A 23263-nucleotide genomic window follows, 5' to 3' on the forward strand; every position below is an offset into this window, starting at 1 on the left:
TAAAACATTCACAATGGTTCCTCGCAGAACCAGATGACAAGGAACATCGGACATAGTATCCGTATCTGCCAGTTAAATGTTGAGGGTATTAGCGCATCAACGTATCAATATCTTTCTAAACTCCTACGAGATGAAAACATCGATCTACTTGTTATTCAAGAATCACATATCGAACCTGAAGACCAAGTTAAATCTAGAGCAAGAATTCCTGGTTAGGATATTCTTGGAATAACGTATAGTTACTGCTATGGCAACATAACATATGTCCGAAATGATATTGGGAATGCTGTGCTAATTACCTCTTCTACTCATGACGAAATCCATAAGATCGTTGTTAGAATAGCGGACATGACGATTGTGAATCTGAATAAACCACCTGCAACCACTTGGTCAAATGATGTTTTACAGATATACCCCCCTCCAACGGTGTACTCTGGAGACTAACATTCACCATGCTTTTTGAAAATGTGATTGGAATGATTAAAATGGGGAAACATTAACTGAATGGGCAGATATACACCGTCTCCACTTGGTTTTTGATACCAAGGAAAAAGGCACCTTTAGATTGAGAGTTTGGAATAAGGAACATAACCCTGATTTGGCATTTGTCTCCACTGATAGTGAAAATCAACCTTTACAGGTCTCCAGAAGTATTCTCAAGGTTTTTCCAAATAGTCAACACCGTCCTATCTTCATGGAATTAGGCACCCAAATTCCAGTGATAACATCCTTTCCTAGACCAAGATGGAATTTCCCAAAAACTGACTGGGAAAAATTTACTGTGGACCTAGATGCACATCTTGGAAGAAATTATACACGGTTCACTGGAGTAGTCATAGCGGTAGCAGAAAGATACATCCCTCGGGGCTACTGAAAAGAATATGTATCCGGATGGACTAACGAAAGCGAATCCCTGTATCGGGAATTCCTTGAGAGTAAGGATTCTGAGATAGAAGTACTGTTTCATAGTCTTAATGCTGCTCAAAGGAAAAAGTGGATCCAATTAACTGAGAACATAGACTTTAAACACTCTAGCAAAAAAAGCCTGGTTGCTACTCAAGAAGCTCGGCCCAAGCCCCTTTATATCAAAGAAATCCTCACCTGTCGACTCAAATCAAATAGCTGCTCGTATTGTTAGGACCCCTATAGACAAAGAACATACTAGAGAAGTAAAACGTGAATTAAAGGCTATGAAGGCTGTAATTCAAAAGAACTTACAATTTTGTAGGTTCTTAATTTAAAAGAATTTAAAAGGACAAAAATCATAAAACCTGGTAGACCAGCAGACAGAAGTGAAAGCTATCGCCCCCCCCATAGCCCTTTTAAACGTAACCTACAAACTGCTGAAACTTACTGATTCTGAACAGGATCAGTGGGAAAATTTTGGAATGTGTTCCAATAAAACAAGTGGGGGTTCAGAAGAGATCGTAGCTGCACAGATCAGGTCATTAGTTTAACAACTTACATTGAAGCAGGGTTTCAAAGATTCTTGAAGAATATTGCAGTCTTTGCTGACTTGACAGCGGCCTACAATACTGTCTGGAGGGAGGGAGGGACTCATACAAATTCCTTAAGATCATCTCATGTAAACACTGGGGCACCTCATAAACAAATTATTATGTGATTGATATTTCAGAGTGTAAATGGGGAAATATCAGTAAAGAGAGAGTGCTTAAAAATGGGCCATCACACGGCTCAGTGCTAGCACCACTGCTTTTCAGTCTTTACATCGCAGACATTTCTGAAACAGAGAAAATTTGCTTATGCAGATGATTCAGCTTTGGTAATCAGGGATAAATCTATAGAACGAACTAGAGAATATTGATGGATGATATGTTAGCCTTGTGGCAGTGCTATAAAAAAATGGAGATTAACACCAAATCCTGGTAAAACTGAATGTTCTTGTTTTCACCTTAATAAATTGCAAATCAAAAACCAGAAATATATATGTTGATAGGACATTAATCTCGTTCGATCCGACATCTACTTGGAGATAACCTTGGATAGAACTCTGTCATATAAACAACATATGATTAATATCGCTGGTAAAGTACGTACAGTACTAGAAATAATATAGTTCAGAAGCTCTGCAGTACTACATGGGGGGGGGGGGCTCAAGTGCCAAAACTCTACGGCGCACCGCTTTGGAACTGGTCTACAGCACAGCAGCAGCATATGGTTCCACTGTCTGGCTTAATAGCCACCACATCAACAAATTAGATGTTCAACTTAATCTCACTATGCACGTAATAATGGGCTGTATCAGAAGCACACCCTTACAATGGCTCCCCATTCTGAGCCATATTTCTCCTCCAGAATTTCGACGACAGGAAGCTCTGCTTCGTGAATATAAAATAATCCTAAATAACCAAAATCTCTCAATACATGAGTTTATTACAGATGCTTTATCTGATAGAAAAAATCCCGAAGGCCTGCCATTAAAACCGTCTGTAATCTTCTCAGTCAGAATGCCAGCTTGATGAATAAGTGGGATGCACTGTGGACTCAAGCAGTATCACCTGAAGTCCATAGCTACAAAAATATTCTTCAAGAACCATCTGGATTTGACCTGCCCAGGAATATATGAAAAACTGCTAACAGGATCCGTACAGGTCACGGTGTATGCGGAGACTTACTATCAAAGTGGGGAAAGATACCGAATCCCCACTGCCCTTGTGGAGCCTAGACAAACTATCTGTCATATAGTTCAGGAATGTGAGGAAAGCTACTATTTTCTGAAGTTTTTGTTCCCTGACTTTTATTCTGAATTTCCAGATATTCTGGAAATTCAGAATAAATATTTTGAATTTATTCAAAATATTTATTCTGGGAAATATCTTTCCCAGAAGATATTCTGGGAAAAGCTTCAATATCTATTAATTTTAAATTGCAATTTAACGGATGTAATATAAATTTCATCATCTCCTGATGTTTTTTAAAATACTAAAATCTGCTTGTAAATGAATCTAAGATTACAGTAATCATTTCAACGAATATTTTGCAATAAACTTTTTCTTGAATTAAATTCAATCAATAATTTTTTAGATTTTCAATATATAAATTTTTCTTCAGTAGTATCTTCGAAAAACACTTAGTTTCTGTTCAAAGGCAAGGACTTCCTCTAGTAATTGTAAGGCTATGTTTCCCTTCCCTTGCAACTTCAAATTTAGCTTATTAAAATGTTCTGTAATATCAAGCAAAAAAACAAAAATTTTTTATCCATTCGGGATTATTGAGAAGTTCCACATGATTTACGTTATACTTTTTAGTGGTTAAGAAAACTATTACTTCGTTTAAGCACTGAAAAAAACGTTTTAATGCTTTTCCTCTTAATAACCATCGTACAGATGTAAATGTCACTAAATCTTTATGTTGACTACCTAGTTCCTCTAAAAATATATCAAAAGGTCTGTGATTCAACGCCTGAAATCGGATGAAATTGATCATTATCACAACAACAACATCCATCACTCTTTTCAGTTGTGGTAATAATCCCAAAGAATTTGCAACTAAAGCTTCTTGATGCAAAATGCAATGAAATGAAATAACTCCATGTGGAATATGAGTGGCGAATAATTTAACAAACCTCTTATTTTTCGCAATCATAGAAGGAACGCCATCGGTCGAAATGCATAATATATTATTTTTATTCTATAAACTTGTTAGAAGTTTTTCTGAAATATCTTGACCTGTAGTGTCTCCTTTAAGTGTTAGCAGATCAAAAAGTTCTACTCGAATACCGGAAGATGTGATTCACACAGCATTGTGCCATATTGGAAATATAATTTGATTCATCAACCACAATAGATATAAAATCGGCAGAATTAATACCCATAATTTGCATATTTGAAACGTCTGCAGAAAATGTTACAATCCGTTCCTTGACAGTTCTAGCCGATAGAGGTAAATCTTTAATTTTTTTTACGTATCTCATCCTTATTTTTCATATCCTTAAATAGAATTTCAGAGACATTATACATGCAATTTTTTAGAAATTCACCATCGGTAAAAGGTTTTCCCGCTTTTGCTATTTCAAGGGATAACAAAAAAATTGCTTTAGTATTCGACGAAGATTTCGTCCAAGTTGACAAATTTCTTTGCCGAAGCAATGTTTTCTTTTGTAATTCTTCAATAGCTTTTTTTCTATTATCATCCTCATGATATTTTTTAATGAAGTCTACATGTTTTCCTCGAAAATGTCGTTCGACATTACTTGATTTGTTATTTTCCTATGTCGTTATCATTTCTATGTCGATAGGATGTTTGCATGGTGTCAATATGGTGACTCAGAGCAACCAGGTTGCCTAACGAGAACCAAATCGGCCCAGTACTGAAATGCAGCAGGCAATAATGCCATATTGTTGAGCGGGGTGGCATTATTAAAGCTGTAATGGCAAATTAAACATTGCAGATTTCAATTTATTTCTATAAATGCAAATTTCTCTATCCACATTTTATTGAATACTCTGTTTTCTTCGATTATTTTTCTTTTTTTGAACTCATATTAGGAGGGTTATCACAAATTTACCTACAAGTAAAAACACAAATTCAACATAATAAAACTTAATTTGTGCATAACATTACCTGACACTAAATTAAACACCAGTTTAGCACCACAATAAATAAGTTAACGAATATTTATGTTGACAGTTAAAATCCGTAAACCGTGGTGTTTGACAGGACACCTGATCAATTAGTTCAAATTTTCGTCGTGGCGCTAGTTACCTTAGGCAGGGTAAACATTTAGCGGTATTTCAAATGTAACGTAGTCGTCAGTTTTTCATGTCATAAAATTTCATGCGTAACACACGTCACATGCATAGTATCTAGCGCCACGAACAGGCCGTATCAAAAAACAATATTGAGTTGTTTGTATTAATTATGTATCTTTTAATTCAATATAAAAGAGCCGCCGGTTCCCGACCCTTGCTTTAGACTGTTATGTGAGGAGAATAATAATATATTCTTTGTCAGGTATAATTATGTACATTATTTTGGTACTTGTATTTGGAAAATATGACTTCAGCAATGAATCTGTCCTCAGTATTGAATTTTTATAAAGTTAAAATATCATTTATAGAAAGTTATGAAAAATAACGGCTTTTAAAATCAGCAATATCACATTCGAATGGTTTACAGTACGTACGTACGCCTGCCCGCTCACGCAATTTGCACTATAGCAGGGTTTCCCAAATTGTGTTCCGTGGAAAGTGAATAAGTGTTCCGTGAAAAATTATCAAAATTAATATTAATGTGAGCCTGGAATGGTTTTAAATGCTGCGACTCTAACCAAGATGTTCTGTTAAAATTTCAGGAATTTGTGAAGTGTTCCGTCGTAGGAAAAATTTGGGAAACGCTGCTTTACTGAACAATTTTAGTGTTTAGTGCGAAGATTTTTATATTTAGAAAGCATTCTAGGCGATACCGAATTTTTGGCTAAGTCGTGTAGGCCACCAATCTTATGCAATATTTACTAGGAGGAGGAGATTAAATTCTGTCGATTTCTATTATGAGAGGCTTTTCATGTTCCTCTCTTAGTTCACTGTGGTCTTATGCAACTATGGGGACGACTGGAGAGCAATCCCAGGCAGAGAAGGCCAACTCAAGGCAGTTAAGTTAGATAAGGTTAACCACCTGGCTACCAGTAGCACCAGATTTTAGTTACAGTTGGTCTTTTTGTTGGTGAACTGAACCAGACTGGTGAAAAAGGATAACCTTTGGTTATATGCTGACATAAAAGAGCTGAAGCCTTTTTTCTATCTCTCCAGCTATCCACCTTTTATTTTCCCTAACACTATTAGGTGTTTTGCATCCCTATGCCTATGATAAATGCCTTTTACTTTTTCACCTGAAACAGACAGACCGATACAAGTCTGAATTGTTATCAATTCCAAAATGCAAGGCAGTTGACAGATCTGTTGGAGTGGATGGTATAGTAGATGGGAGTTGTGGTGGTTCTCTTGTAATTCAGCTGCTAGGAGGCTTGGGCTGGTGGATGGTTTGAGAACTGGAGGCTCTGTTTCCCATCATTCCTATGTCGATAGGATGTTTGCATGGCATCAATATGGTGACTTCGAGGGAGCTCAGAGCAACCAGGTTGCCTAACGAGAACCAAATCGGCCCAGGGCTGAAACACAGCAGGCAATAATGCCATATTGTTGAGCGGGGTGACATTATTAAAATTCTAACCAAGAGAGCCCACAATCTTTGTTCCAGTGGACCCGCCCTTACAACTGAGCTTGACCACATACACAACACTTTCCTTTCCAATGGCTACAGCGATCACAGTATTAAAAAAATAATCGGTTCCTCCCCCATTCCGCACTCTTCTCTTCAGAAAGAGTTTCGAAATGCCATCAACATACCCTACATCCATGGCACATCGGAAAAAATAGCCAAGATTTTAAAAAAGTACAACCTACACACCTCAAACTTGCTACCCTTATCCGTTCCACAAAATATTAGCTCCCTCCTCTCTCAGTGCCTGGAATTTATAAAGTACCCTGTTCATGTAAGATGGTGTACTTTGGACAGACAGGCAGATCAGCAACCATCTGCCTGGAGGAATACAAGTCATACATCTGCAACCACAACTATGGTCAGTCAGGCCTGGCTGACCATGTGTTGCATACAACCCATAGGATCTCATGGAAAACCACCATGCTTCACCACAGCAAATTCAAAAAAGAGAGACTATTTTTAGAATCAGCAGTGACTCTCAGAAATCAACCAAATCTTAATAAATATGGTTGCATTAAGCTTCCTAAGATTTGGGAAACACTAATCATCAGAGATCCCACCTTACATTCCAGACCACCTACAACTGCCCTTAGAGGGCGCTCCACTTAGATAGGACTTTGGAGTCACCCATGTGGTTGGGCTTAGTACTGTGTGGTATTTGTGAATATGTTACATTAGTTTTTTTGTAATCCCTGAGGATCTCAGTGACAGACAAAATATAGGAAGTATTAAATTCGGTTTTAATCTTGAGTGCTGTATACAATCCATTAAGTCTCTAACATGATGTCCTGTATCTTTGTTTTTCCAACTGCTTCTTTTCGATCAGATTCCATGTTGAATCTGATATCCATGGGTGTCTTGGTCTTCAGTTCCAAGACTCTGACCTGGAAGGTTTCAGAATCTCAGTCTTACTTTGGCTCTTTCTAGTTGATGGTCTGGACCATAGTCTTCTCCAGGACAGGTATACACATCAAAGATGCTTGTCTTCTTTGTTGCAAAGCCAGGATGTAGTCAATCTGGTTCCTTAACCCATCAATGTTAGATGTCGAAGTATAGGTCTGCTGTGTTTCTGGAAGCAGGTATTGGAAATAACTAATCTGTTGGCATGGGCAATTTCCAACAGTCTTTCACCATGTGTTACATTCACCTTAACCAAACGTCACACTCAGGCCTAACTCTCATGTTCTTTCCCACTTTTGCATTCAAGTCCCCTAAGATGAATAGATTTCATAGAATTCCTCGCTCTCTTCATTAGGTCAACCTGTGTGGGGTGCATAAACTACCATGTTTGACACATTGGCAGGATGAGCCTTAAGTCTAATGCAAAATATCTTGTCATTAACGGGATTATAACCAAGAGCAGCTCTTGCCTGAATTTTCTTCAGTACCACATACCTTGTAATGCTTTGAGTCATTTCCTAAATAAACAACTAGGTTATCATCCTGTCTTTTGAAATGACCTCCTTCATTCAATCTGAAGAAGGCAATTTCAAGATCTGTAATTCCCAGGATGTCAATTTTATATCCCTCCATCTACAAACAATATCAAAAGTACCCATAAAATCCCTTAGCACTCGAATGTCTCTACCATATCCGTTTTCCATCTATCAACAAACTTCTGTAAACCAGAAATCTTCATTCTATTTTCATAAGACATTCCACAGACACACCACCATCTTTGTCACTTGCCTTTGGATTTCCTCCACATTCCCAAAACACCTGGATAGTACAGATGAGGCTGTATTAAAGTCATATAAAAAGGGATCATTATCTTCTTGTCTCTGCATATCAGTGTTTTCTTCAATAATCATATGAACTGTTTTGGCCACTCCTGCAATATGACTTTTGAACTTTAATTCATCATTCACCAGAAATCAAATATCTGATCTCATCAATTTCCTGTAGTCCAGTTCCATCAATGTCGTACACAACTGATAATTTTCAAGGTATATAATCCTTGCACTTTTAAACATTTCAAAGTTTGCACGTGACATATATCTTCAATGCCTAGTTTATTTCTATATAGAAGTTGATTACTTTATCTCAGTTGCCTTAATATCCTATAATGCAAAAAACATTATGGGAAGGACCAAAAATAATGGTTTTGTCCTTTGTATCAAAGTCTCATTAGTGGGAGTCATATCCAAGAAGATACCAAGGTTAATTCAAAGCGGAAATCATATCTTTTATTTATAAGCAATAAAATGGTGTATTATCATATTATTAAATACTCTGGATGAGAGACAGATGTAGTAAGTTTTACTGCTATTACAAAGTATATTATACTTGAAAAAAAAAAAAAAATCCTGCTTCAATTCTTTACCCAAGTGTAAGCAAACAAAGTGATACATTGAAGTTTAGGGGGCATATAGCCAAAATTGTGAAGACAACACAAAGGCTTCTGGGAATGATGTGAAGGACACTGACTTGTAGAAGTAGGGAGATTCTTGTTCCATTGTATTTGATTTTGGCTTTGATTAGGCAATACATGGACTATCGTGCCCAGATTTGGTCACCTGGTTTTCAGAAGGATGAAGAGATGTTGGAGAGGGTCCAGAGATAACTGAATAAGGTAGTTTCTAACCTCTGGGATCTCGAGTATGAGGAAAGATTAAGAAGATGCAACTTGCAGAGTCTGGTAGACAGGAGGAGGATGGGAGATATGATAGAGACTTACAAGTTACTAAGGGGATTGTTATAGGATCAATGCTGGAGAGGTTCTACAGAAAATAGTGGGAGATCAGGGGAGAATCAGAAGTCATCCCTGGAAGCTGTATCAGGAGGGTGTGAGAGGCAGGTTTTTTCCATGCAGAGTTGTGAATGATTGCATACCTTGCTTGAGAGTGTGGTGTCTACAGAGAATTTGAGCGTGTTTAAAGCACGGTATGATGAGCTGTGTGTTTGATAAAAGGACCTCCTAGATGAGTCTTTGACTCCATGGGGTTTTGGTTAATAATAATAATAATATCTTCACCAGGGCCGTTGCCAGATTAGATCGTGCCCTGAGGAAAACAATTAAATATTACCCCTGATGGATTATAAGACAAAAATATAAGAAAATCTCCAATTGCTATTTTGTTTTTATCACAATTTATTATTATGCAAATTACATAATAATATTTATTAAATGTTTGCTATACGGGCATATCACACAATAAAAATGTTTATAAGCTCTTCTAAGTTTAAATTATAAGCTATGTTCACCTCTATCGATATAGTTGCTATACCAGCCAATCTTTCTTGGGTCTCGCTGTTCGCAAATAATTTTTAATCAGTTTAAGCTTGGAAAATCTTCTTTCCACACTTGCTACGCTAACAGGAATTGTTAAAAATACCCCCTGAAGACCTTTCACGTACCCCCAGGGATACGCATACCACACTTTGGGAAACACTGATCTAATAAGTGGGTTCTAAAATGTTTAGTTTTAGTATGTATGATAAATAATTTTTTAATTATTAAAATATAATAAGCACATAAACTAAACTAAGCACTGTATATTTGTAAAATATCTTGTTGCTGTAATATGGTGCCTACCACAATATGGCTGAACAAGTGCCCTTATTAAGCGCAGCTGTGAGGCAGGCTGCCTCTATGCTACACCCTGTCGATGGTACAGATCTTCACATCCAGTCTACTTGTATATAGAGGCTCCTTGACTTCATGTCGATTGCCTAAGTATTCCATAATACAAAAATATTACCACTATTCAGATCAGTTTTGATCTTTATTGAAGTATCATTACTGGGAGTGAGACCCAGGATGATACTAAGGCAAATGATGTTAAATTGACCTCTATATATTAAGTCAACTTGTCATGAAGATATTTCACTTGAAAATTTTGTTTGCTTATGCTTGTGTAATGAATTAAAACAAGAATAAATTTCTTGTCATAATATAATATATTTTGTAGCTCAGTAGTAAAAAAAGGTTACCTCACTTCACTGTAGCAAATATAAATATGAGACCCATATTTTTGGAATCTGCCTCAACCTAAAGAAACTACCCAAACCTTAATGAAGTTGACTGCATGAAATGGCCTTGAATTTGGGAAGCACTCATTCTCAGAACTTCAGCTAAGCAGCCAAAAACACTTCTAGCCAATTAAGACACTATTCATGACTTGAATGAGTAGAAAGGCTTGTGTTGGCAGTGGCACACCCAGAGGGAGGAGCCCTGCCCCCCCCCCCCCCAAAAAAAAAAAAAAACACTAGAAAAATTTCCAAAAATCTTTTCTTAATTAAAATTCATTTTTTAAAAAAAATTTATGCCGTGTCTTCTATTTCTATACTACTTATGAATTAGCGATCATTGCAGATGCTCAGTCATGGGTCATATGCGAAGTGTGTATTCTCAAATCGTCTACTCAACTCCCCCCCCCCAAATTAAATCCTGAGTGCGCTACTGTGTGTTGGCAGTACTTGTTAGTTTATTTCAATGGTACTGATTACAACAACACAGAATGATAAGAAAATAATATTTATTAACTCATTAGCTGATATCCAGCATCTTCAGAGTACAAGAACAAGTTATCACAGTACACGAAAAAAAAAAAAAAAAAAAAACAATTTGGTATAACAGTGGGATTAGTATGAAAAAAAATTTATAAATGGACGACACAAGGAACTAAAGTCCTAATTGCCGCTATTTAATGTTGGAAAAAGGGGAAAACCAAGTATTACTTAGATCTTAAAATGACCGTATCTCAGATTTTTGGTAAATTTATACAGCCATACTTGTTGTGGTCTGGAGTGTGTTTTAAAGTTGCTGTTGATTCCAAGAACAATCTCTATGACTTGTAATGACTTCTGTGGCAATTTTGTCTTCTTCCATTTGATCCTGTGTGAAGGGATATCCAAGGAATGGTCTGCTAGACCCAACTTGTCATAATGATAGTACCTAATGTGTATTTTTTTTTTTTTATGTTCACAAGGTAGATGCAACAGTTTTTTCTATCTGTCCATAGTAAGTCAGGTCACAAGAACAGGGTACTTCACAAACTCCTGGATGTGATAAAGAAGAGAGTTTCTCCTTAGGTGAATGGATGAGAGTTGCCAATTTGACATATGGTTTAAATATGGTGCATAGCTGATATCTATTAAGCAGTCTAGGTATCTTTTTAGCTGTGCCTTGAATGTATGGAATGATAACAGTTTTTCTGTAGTCTTGTGTGATAGGCAATGAAAGGGATTTCTAGAGAAAATAATTAATAAAAAATATTAATTATTTTCTTATCATTCTGTGTTATAATCAATACTGTTAAAATAAACTAACAAATTTATGATGTGGCTCATCTTTGGTTGCCATACTTCAGTCTGACTTATCCAATGTAGTGCCATATATATATCAGTTTGTACATGGTTCCCTGATGATGGAATTTGACTTTACTGAAATATCAGCAATATTAAAATTATTGTAATTAATAATTACTATACACCAAGATTCCATTAAAAACAACTATTATGAACAGCCAATATTATTATTATTAAGATACACCTCCAGGAGTAGAGACTCATCGAGGGAGGCAACATACTGCACGCACCAGCTATCATACTTATTTTGAATGCATTCACACTGCTTGCACTCACAACATCCAATGGCAATACATTCCAATTATGCACCACCCTTTGAGAGAAAAATCTAACCCTCACTGCCTTTTTAGCGGCATTCATTCTCAGCCTCCAAGGATGCCCTCTTGTCCTTTCCCCGCCTTCCATAAATTGAAAAATTCCATCAATCGAAATCCTGTATGACTGTTTCAGAAGTTTGTAAGTCTCAATCATATCACCCCTCTTTCTCCTGTTTGCTAGCGTCTGCAGTCTACAAATTCTCAATCTGTCTTCATAATCAATATCTATCACTACGCAATCCTGATATCAATTTTAATACTCTACTTTGCACTCTCTCCAATATATCACAACAGAAACAGAGAGACCAGACCAGACCTGTGCAAAATAGTCCAAGTGATGTATTATCAAGGCCTTGTAAAGAGGCAAAATGACATTCTTATCTTTACATGTGAACGTTCATTTCAGCATTGCAATTATCTTTTGAGATGTATTTGCAATCTTTGCTATATGGGCCCTGAACTTCAACTTCCTTTCTACTAACAAGCCAAGATCCCTAGTCTCATCAGTTCCTTCAAGCATAATCCCACCAATATAATATGACATTGGATATCTAATCATGCTGAAATGAATGACATGGGAAAATGACATCCATTTTCCCATGCCCACAATTCCAGCCTATTCAAATCATTCTGCAAGTACTGCATATCAGCAGCATTCCTGATTACCCTACCTATCTTTGCATCATCACAAATAGCAGTATGTCACTTGTCAAATCCTTCCCAATATCATTAATGTATAGATTGAATAACAGTGGACGAAGCACTGATCCTTGTGGTACACCACTGGTTTTTTTTTTTTTATTTTTTTTTTTTTTTATTAATCTTTGTACTGGTTATGGGCAGTACTACCCTTACATCACATCCAGACTTGATATAGGCCTAAGCCTTTACAAGTATTTTACCCTATGCCTGTTCTAGTTATCATTGTAGTCATTCTCTGGTGGCAATGCCATGCCACCAGTGCCCTGTAGGGCCCTCAATGAAGAACTTTTATATCCTTCTGCGTAAGCCCAAGCTGTTTTAAGTCCTTATAACTATCTGCGCTCCATACTTCATGTAAAGAGATGGTGGCACTGATAAACCTCGGAGTTGCCCCATGCTCCTCCCGTATCTTACTAACTAGATCTTGGTTATTTTTATAGTAGTTCACTTTATTATTATGGCTATAGGGCACCCTGTTCCCACCACCCGGGTATCAACTACCGAAACGTCACCATCTCTTTTAATCACTAAGTCTGGCTTACGCAAACCCGCAGATGTCCTATAATGTGGTTCCACTGCGGTCTCCCAACCTTTGTTCTTAAAGCGGTTGTTCAGAATGGAGACCACGGCATCATGGCTCCGCACATGGGTGCGGAAGCAACACTGGGCTACATGAGACAATGTTTCACTGTAGTAGCAGCCAGCCCTACAGTTTGAGGCGTTACTACCCCATCGAGCTGTACAGGCTCGTGTAGGCAGGGCACTGATCCTCGTCCTGATAAAGTCAATATATTTGAACCCAGGGAGGAGTCTGGTGCCATTCCTTACCCAATCATGCTGGGAAGGCACCAGATATGACTCTTTTAAAGGAGCACCATCTACAGAACAGTGCAACAGAGATGCCTACCTCTTGTGTTCTGTGGGTGCCGACTCAATTAAGGTATCCTGATAATGGGACCAGCCTTTAGCATGCCTAAAGTCTTCTTGTATTAATGGGCTATAGAAAGCCTCTCTGCAGATAGGGGAAGAAGATAGTTCTAACTTCGCGATTCTTGACAGCTGCAGGCGTAGGATCAGCCATCTAAGTGATGGAACCCCGAGCCCCCCCCCATCCTTCACCCTCGCATGGAAATATGCAGTAGGGGTGTCAGGCAGCAGTTGGAGCCATGATCTCACGACTGAACGGATAGCCCTGTCCATTTGGGACAGTACCGAGGTAGGAGATAGTGGGAAAGGAGAAACAGTCTTTGCTGGGGCTAAGAGGAGCTTTCCTCAAAGAAGCGATCCCAGCTTTTAGGATAGAAGACCTTCCCTTTGGGGGTGAACATGATACGGAGGTATCTCCACCCTTCCAGGATGGTCAAAGCATGCAACAGCCTCCCGTGCAGGGAAAACTCTATAGTCTTGACCTTAAGCTTCTTGTCACGACCAGAGGGGACAAGAGCTAAAGATCAGGACTTCTTTACATTAATAGAAAGGCCTTGAATAGAGAAGAAGTCAACTGCCCAGTCAAGGAGTTCCTGCAAGCCTATCTTAGTAGAGGCTACGAGAATAAGATCGTCCGCAAAGGCCATAGCATTAAAGGAAGAAGCACCTAGAGAGTAGCCTATATGGTTAGGAAGAGAGAGTGAAGAAACTCATATATATATGATGCAGTTAAAGAAAAGGGGGAGATAGAGGATCACCCTGGCAAACACCCCGCACTGCAGGAATAGAAGTTGCACGGGACCCTGTAGTGATAGTGATGGAGCTACCTAAGTATAGTTCCATAACATAGGAAAGAAAGGGTTCTGGACATCCAGCAATAGACAGCGCTCGAAGAGGAGAGGCAGGAAGGGAGACGCTATCAAAGGCCTTTTGGAGGTCCAGCGACGCCATATATAGAGGCTTAAGGTGGTGTCAGGAATTAGAGAGAAGAGAAGATATATATTTTCGGCACAGCCATCCGAAGGGACAAAAGCTCTCTGTCTATAATCATGCTGTATATTTTGCTGAAGTCGTTTAACTAAGATTTTATGATAGAGGTATCACAGGGGAGATGGTAATAGGTCTAAAGTCTGATGCATAGCTTGAAGTTTCTTTCTTCGGAATGAAGATAGCTCTTGAAGCATGTAGGTATGGTGGTATTGCTTTGCTGGAAAGGAGAATGTCCACTAAGTCTTGAAGAATCTTCAATGGCACCTTCCAAAGCCTAGACGCAGGAAAGCCATCAGGTCCGGAGGCAGAGAAATTGGATGGAAGAGCTGCTTTAATCTCCTGGATGGAGACAGGCTGGTATATTTGAAAGGCAGGAATGGACCTCAATATCGTAGGTTGGTCATCATAATCAGGGAAGTGTGGAGGTGGAGCAGAAAAGACTGTACTCCAGAATTTAACAAAATCATCATGTAAGTTTGCTAGAGTCTTGCAAAATTACAAAAAATCTTAAAATCTTGCAAAATTACATCCCCCGTATATACCGCTTTTTGATATATGGCAGTTAGCCATCCTCTTATCCACACTAATATTCTATAACCCAAACCCATATTCTCCAATTTATGCAACAGTCTACCATGCTGTATTCTGTCAAAAGCCTTAGCACAATCCAAAAGTATCATGATGTATCCATTCTCCTTGTCTAGTTCCATGGTAACATTGTTATAGAATTTGAGCAAATTGATAAAACATGACCTTCCCATTTCTGAATGCAAGCCCTGACCCATTTTTCCAAAATCTTCACCACCACTTCTGAGATACTAATTGGTTGATAGTTAGATACATCGGTCTTTGCAACACCCTTGTGCAAGAATTACCATACATTCTTTCCATTCCTGTGGAATCTTCCCAGTTCTGAGACTCATATTAAACAGCCTGGTGAAAGGAATAGCCAGTTCAGCTGAACACTCTTTTAGCACATGTGCTAATATCCCATCAGCCCCTATTGCTGAATTCTAATTCAGTTTGTGCAACAGCTTTAATACTTCATCCTCATATACCTGAGTTTCTTCATCCAGTGAAGAGGTAGCAGTGAGCTCAATGTCATGTACACCAGGTTGATAGCTTTTAACAAAATGGGCACTCATTAGTTGTACAACCTCTTCTGCATCTGTAACCCCTCACACCACCTGCATTTAGAAGAGTCACTCTTTCTTTTACTTGCAGCATATTGATAGAATTCTTGTGGGTTGTCTTTAGCACACAGAGCTAGTTTCTTTTCATACTCAGACTTTGCTTTTCCTACGACAGTTGTGACTATTCTAGCCTGCTGCTTATAATTTTCATAACGCACATCATCCTTATGCACACAGTATTATTTCCACATAATCTTTTTCTTAAATTTTTTGCTTAATAAGATTACACATCCATTTGATTCCTATCCTATTTATTCTTCGAACTCTCGGGACACATTCTGATATCGCATCATTTAAGTATTATTTAAATACTTCCCATCCATCAACCGATCCCATTCCACTGAACTCAGTATACTCCTCAGTTGGTCATAATTTCCTGCTTTGTAGTTCAGCATGATCACTGTCACCAACTGGGGGCAGAATAGTTACATCTTTAATTAAAATGCCCTCTGACACTATAATCAAATCTAACACTCTTTGATCTCGAAATCCTTCTGTCACATGCTGCTTGAGAAGTTGTCCTTCAATACATGCATTTTCATTCTTCTCAATTCAGATTCTACTGCTACCCAATCAAAATTTGGATAATTAAATTCTCCCATTATGATTACTCTTTTCGTGCTCATTTTGTCTATTTCGTGATGCATTTCTTTATCACCAGCAACCAATCCACCAGGTCTGTAACAACTCCCCACTATGTAATTGATATTGTTATATTCCACCTCACACCAAATGGCTTCAAACTCACTGCCACATGAAATTAGTAGTAGTACTACTACAATCATAGGTCTCAACTCTTACTTGATTCAACTCATCCAATATCATTTGCAGCATACCCCCCCCCCCCCCTCCTCTCCTATCCTTCCTAAAAACAGTGTACCCTTTACACTATGATGAATCTTATGTATGAATCTTACTGTACTGGTCACCTTCCTTTTTTTATATACTCTCCACAACTTTTTCTGCAACTCCCACTTAATGATGCTATTTCCATCTAACTCCTATCATGTTTATCCTCCCAACTCTAAGTATATGGTCTGATACTTGTTTTAGCAAAAACCCCCTGACATCTCTTCACCTCCAGATTCTTATGCAATGGCACTACTCCAAGCTGGCTTTTCAGTTTGTCATAATCACCTGCTTTATAAATCTGCATATACTCTTTCTTAACAAAATATTCCACATCTGGCAATCTCCCAGGTCAAAACTGCATGAAAACTCTCCCCAGTCAGAGGCAATATTGCTACTTGGTTACTACTAAGTTCACTGATGCTATCGTCAGATCTAACCGTTCTATCCTAAGAATCCTACATTTCATGTTGTCTCAAGTAATTCACTCTTAGAAGCTCTATAAATTCATCTCCTTCCTTGAACCAATTCTAGCTAAGTAACCATTCCTCCTTCCAGTCTATGTATCCATAGTTGAAAACCTCATTTATCCCATCTAATTCTGATGCATGCCATCCCTATTTTCCTCTATACTCCTGGTTTATAACCTAGTATATATTTAACCCTGTTGGCCTCTATCTCATCTCATAACAGGCAAATGTTCACCATGTACTTTAAACTATTTAACTTATTAACATATAATGTTAAGAATCACCTAACACTCTTGGCATTTATGTGAAGTTTAGCTATGTGTTGTAATGTGTAAATAACTAAAACATTTAACAAATTAGATGGCATCATCCCATTATGTAATTACACATAAGCTTGATAGGAAATAAGTTAATGCTTAAAATGATATGACATATTTGTGAAATGATTCTCTTCTCTTCAATGATGTTCAATAAAGCACTCTGTGCAGAAAGAGATTCATAAATTTATTAAATGTATATAATTACAACACATTATGGGATATACGTTTTATCCCATATAATTTATTTATAGAGATAACTGCATTAAGAACTCTTTCTATGACAAATTTAACAAACCTTTTTCTGCATGTATTTTTGAAAACAAACATAAAAGGTGCCAAAATGCTGGTGACTAGAGGAACATGATATCACTACATGTCTTTTTTACCCATAGCTCTTGATGAAGAGAAGAATAATGTATTTTTACATAGTACCTGTGAATGCAGATACAAATAATCACAGTTAAGTTACATCTGTTGACTCAAATGCCAACTACTATTCAGTGATCAGTTTTCTTGGCATGCATCCTATATGAAATGACTGACATCTTGTTAGCTACTGATATAAAGCTCATGCAAAAGCTAAAATGGTATATTTTTCATTCCTGAAACTGTTGGTTACAAATTACCGAGAGGCATACCTATTTAGTTCCAAATATTAGCAAAAAAGACAAATAAAAAAAAAACATTCACAAAGATGAAGTATTGAAAGCTATTTAAATAATGAACTTTGTCCTAAATAGTCTTCTGTATACTTGTGGCTATTGCTTAGTCAAAATCTTTAACAGTAAATCTTCCAATTACAAACTAAAAATTATGAGTTTGTACACAGGTAGTATTAAAGGTTAGTTATTTTATCAGACTAATTTACATTCTTCTCATTCTTTGACAAGATGTTTGATATGTCCGTAGTCTTTCAAAATGCAACTTTTTCAAGGATGGCCCAGACGATATCATATCTATATCCATCATTATGTAAACTTGCACCTGCTTTGTAGTCTTTCACAAGGCTTTGTATCTATAAAGAAAAAAATTAATGATTTTTATAAACCTGATATGTTTTTTCTCATTTTAATATTCTTAACAAATAACATTACTTTTAAATCAAAACCTGATATGAAGGCTTCCAAGAGACCAAAATGAGTGAGAAAAAAAAATCCAAATTTAAAAAGATTATTATTATTTGAAGGAGGGAAAATAAATTTTCAGGCCTCCATGAAATCTTACAGTAGAGCAAATTCTCTATGAATCCCAATACTATTATATCTTACCAGAATGCATTCAGTTTTAGTGCACTCATAACCCACTTAGGAATTCATCACCATGCAAATAATGATGGCATCTACAAACATAAGCATGGTTTTGTGAAGGGTAGGTCATGCCTCAGTAACTTGCTCACGTATTATAACACAGTGACGGCTGAACTGGATAAGGGTAATGGGTTTACGGTGATTCTACTGGACCTTGCCAAGGCCTTTGACAGGATTCCACATGGAATTCTAATCAGTAAATTGCAGCATATGGGAATGGACATAGGGTTGGTGAGATGGATAGGAGGGTGGTTGACGGAGAGATATCAGAGAGTGGTTTACTCGGGAGTAGAGTCCACAAGACGGCCTGTGACTAGTGGTGTGCCACAAGGATCTGTTCTTGGACCACTGCTGTTTAATTTGTTCATAAATGATATAGGAAATGATCTGAGAGGAACAGTTTATTTGTTTGCGGATGATGCGAAGTTGGGTAGGGCAATAGTGAATGCAGATGACGTCAAAATTTTGCAGGATGATTTGGATAGATTGGAGGTCTGGGCTAAGGAGAATGGATGTCAGTTTAATGTGGCAAAATGTAAGGTTATGCATTTTGGGGTGAAAAGATTGGCGGCAGTTTACTGCATTGGTGGAACCCTGCTCCAGGAAATTGATGAGGCACGAGATTTAGGAGTGTTGGTAGATAAGGAATTGAAATTTAGGGGACACATTGCAAAAGTGACCAAAACAGCTCATCAAATCACTTGGTTGCTGAAGAATACGTTGACAAGCAGAGACAAGCAGGTTATTGTTCCTCTCTATCGAGCCTTGATAAGACCCCATCTAGACTACTGTGCTCAGATTTGGTCACCTAGGTTTCTTCTTGATGGGGAGGAGGTGGAGAGGATCCAGAGGCGAGTGACCAAGATGATAGCAGGTCTGTGGAATGAACCGTATGAGAACAGGTTGAGGTTTTGTGGGTTGCAAAAATTGGTTGATAGGCGGAGGAGGGGAGATATGATTGAGACATTCAAATTACTGAAGGTTTCTATAAAATTAATTCAGAAGATATTTTTGAGAACAGGGCTGGTTGTGGGAGGACTAGGGGACATCCATGGAAACTGGGAAAAAGTGTGGTTAGTAAAGGTGTTAGAGCTGGGTTCTTTACTTTTAGAGTAGTCAATGAGTGGAATGCGCTCCCTGAGTCTGTGGTGGATGCTGTGACAGTGAATGAGTTTAAGGTGAGGTATGATAGATACTGTATGAATGTCAAATAGTTGTGATGAATATGATTTGGGGCTTCCCTTGATGAGTCTAATGACTCCCTGGAGTTACCCGTAATAATAGTAATAATAGTAATAGTAATATGTCTGAATCATATCATCCATTTTATTCCTATCAGCCCAGTACACTCACCCAATCTGTTCTCATTCTGAGCCAGATGGGTAAATGAATGGGGGTATCAGTTTAATGCACCAAAATATAAAGTCTTGAAGTTTGTGATACATTGATGGGAGGCTGTATACTCGATTGGAGGAACTATACTGGAGGAAGTAGGGGAGACAAGAGATCTGGGGGGGGTGATGATTGATAGAAACCTGAAATTCAGGGAACATATTGCAAAGTGGTGAAAGTAACCCAGAGGATTGCTGCATTACTTAAAAGATCGCTGAGACCTGCAGAGATAAAAGAGTTATCGTTCCATTGTATAAGACCCTGATCAGACCACACTTAGACTACTGTTCTCAAATTTGGTTCCCTAGGATTTGAAGGGGATGAATTACCTGTGGAAAGGGTACAGAGGTGGATAACAAAGAAGGTTTCAGGACTGCACAATGTTAGTTATGAGGATCGGCTGAGAGAATGTGGACTGCAGAGTTTGGTAGATAGAAGAAAGAGGAGAGGTGATATGATTGAGACTTTTAAACTGTTGAGAAGTAGTTACAGGGTTGACACTGGGAGTTCTTTCACTTGGTGGAACAGCAGGAAGGAGTGATGACAAGGGACTATCCCTGGAAGTTATGAAAGGAAGCTGCGAGCAAGAGGGTGAGGAGTGGTTTCTTTGCATGGAGGGTGGTTGAACTGTGGAATGTATTGCCTGAGAGCAAGAACAATCAATGAGTTTAAGGAGTGATATGATAGACTTTGTGTTTCCTAGGAAGGACTTCCCACGATGGGTCTTTTGACTCCATGGAGAACTGAATTGATGAGAATAATAATAATTATTATTATTCTCATCAATTAGTGGCATACTGGCAACTTCCTCTACCACTATATCAGCTGTTATTAATAAAGCCAACATTATAATTATCATCATCAGACTTCCATGGAGTCAAGATGAATCTCTTGACTCCATGGAGGTGTCACTTCTCACTCCATGAAAAGGAGTATAAAAAGTGCAGAAAAATTCATAAGAAATCAGGTTTTATAAGCATACACATAATAAATTAAACTAATAGGTACATAATTTATATAATATTGTAAGTGCTGATAATTGGTAAAAATTTAAAAACCAGGGTGACACTTGATAAATCTGATAAAAATTTCCTGAGTGTATAGGGCTCAGACAGATTATGAAGGTAACTAAAATAGTGACTGTGCTCATTGGTGAAACAAAAGCAGTCCATTAAAATATGAATGATGGTTAGTCTAGTGCCACACAATTCACACATAGGCATGTCATCACTCCTCAATAGGAAGGAGTATGTAAATATGACTATTACCTACGTGGAGCCGTGCAAGAACAACCTCCTCTTTATAGTCTCTATGTAGAATAGACTCTCATGGTTTGATTTCAGGTTTGATTTGATAGAGCTTATTATTGGTCTCTCTATTCCATGATGACTGCCACTGACATACATTCTTTTTACAGGCTACCCAGTAGCCTGTAAAAAGAAAAGCTACATGGTCTTATGTATGCATGTCATAGTGGTAGTGTATTTAGTGGCATCTGTGTTATGCTGTCTACCTCAATATCTAGAGTATGTAAGAGAGCTTTTATTCACAAACTAAAGGATTGCATGGCAGTCTGATGGTTGTTATACATGTTTTACTACCATATGGAGAAAATAGTTTTCAAATGAAAATAGCCTTTCATTTTCTTGATTTTGTCCCAGACTTCTTTACTTTGGCTTGCTCTTGTTATAGAAGATGTGTATTAGAGCCAGGATTCCTTCTGACTGACAACGAATGTGTCTTGCTCATGCTTAAACAAGTTTGAAAGCAATGTTTGTTGTTGTGGGATATCTGCAGAAGATACACAATGCTTTCTTCTGGGCTTCCTTGGCTGCTGTGCAATGATAATTCCACCATGGCCTTAGGGAAATTGTGGAACCAACTAGAGATTTTAGGAATTGCAGTTATCACAGCTTATGTACTAAACTCTGTTTCGTGGTTCACTGTATCACTGACTGGAGAGGAGCTAACTGTAGCAGAATCAAATTCTGCGTAGCAAAGGTGTGCAGTCACCTTATTAAATTTTCCATCATGATATCCATAATGTAGCACATAGCTGTCCATGAGGTGGATGGTGACCTCTCCAAATAAGTTCTCATCTGTTTCCTCTTAAAGAATGGGGAAAGGAAGGTGAATAGACAGTTAAATTGATAGCAGTGAATAGTCAGGTAGGCAAATATTTGTTTGAGCACCATCTCAGAGTGCTGTGTCTGTTTAAATCCTCCTTTAAAATCAGTTTGTTAAAAATCTCATGATCTAATCAAGGTCCTGACAGACAGTCAGATAACAACTGCTTCTATGTGTTGGTATTCATCAGTGCACCTTGGTGGAAGGCATATGGTTGCCCACAAGGATGGTGACTTGGCAGGTCCATCCTGTCCTTACGAATGACAGATACATTTTGTAATGCTAGATTATAACTTGGCTTCAGGTATCTTTCCTGTAGGCAGAAGCATATTAGCTTATACTTCTGCAGGAGAGTTGTTGTCATCAACGTTTGATGAAATTCTGATAAGAGGATGAAAAATTTTTCATTTTCAGGAGGAATTTGATTCAGCACTAGAGCTCCCCACCCACCAAGGAGCCACACATAGACACCTGCTCTCCAACAAGCAATAACTGCACTCAGGAGTTGAATGCAAGTGTGACCCCAGATGCTATGCTGGCACAACATCAAGCTTTAGATCCTGTCTCTTGCAGACAAACTCACTAGCTGAATGATCCCAGCTGTGCCATCCAGGACCACACCACCACCAATCTTGCTGAAGCAGAGGTGAAAGTAATGCTACACTACCAGGATCTCCTTTCGTGATGTCTATGGGTTGCACTGCATGGAAAACATTGTGGCAGGGTGTTGGATCCCAGTAATAGTAGTCTGGAAGACAGGATAGTAAAAAGACTTAGGAGAAGTAGAACAATGAATATGGAAAGAAAAGCTTAGAAGATGAAGAATGGAAAGGGTCAGTGCCATCACTGGGAGGTCTCCCCACATAGAGGGGACAGAAAGTTAGATGTACATTAATACCATAACTCTCCTTTAATTTGGTATATACTCCTGAATGTGTGGATGGGGTCCTTGGATATGCTGATTAGTTTTATAAGAGGTTTAAAAGTAGTTTTTATGTTCTACTTTCTAGATTTCTTCTTGCTTTTAAGATATTCAAGAAGACTATTTTGTTATGCTGGTTGCCTTTTGCAATAACTCAAAGAATTACTTTAATTCGCTATTTGCTATTGCATCTTTAG

At 38.0% G+C, this 23263-nt stretch overlaps 1 protein-coding gene and 1 non-coding gene across 2 annotated transcripts in view; one reads left to right on the forward strand and one right to left on the reverse strand.

Annotated features, from left to right (window-relative positions):
• Positions 1–5938: 5938 nt before the first annotated feature.
• Positions 5939–6230, forward strand: LOC150108085 (signal recognition particle RNA). The gene has a single exon (XR_016548167.1).
• Positions 6231–17566: 11336 nt separating this feature from the next.
• LOC150108086 (multiple PDZ domain protein-like) overlaps positions 17567–23263 on the reverse strand; it is a 103207-nt gene continuing 97510 nt past the window's right edge. Inside the window, exon 5 of the mRNA XM_090415952.1 lies at positions 17567–18333. The gene's annotated coding sequence lies outside the window, so the exon portion shown is untranslated. The remainder of the gene's footprint in view (positions 18334–23263) is intronic.

Source organism: Typopeltis vanoorti, chromosome 3 (assembly GCF_054136105.1).
Source record: "Typopeltis vanoorti isolate ZY-2024b chromosome 3, IOZ_Tvanoo_1.0, whole genome shotgun sequence".
Taxonomy (NCBI): domain Eukaryota; kingdom Metazoa; phylum Arthropoda; class Arachnida; order Uropygi; family Thelyphonidae; genus Typopeltis; species Typopeltis vanoorti.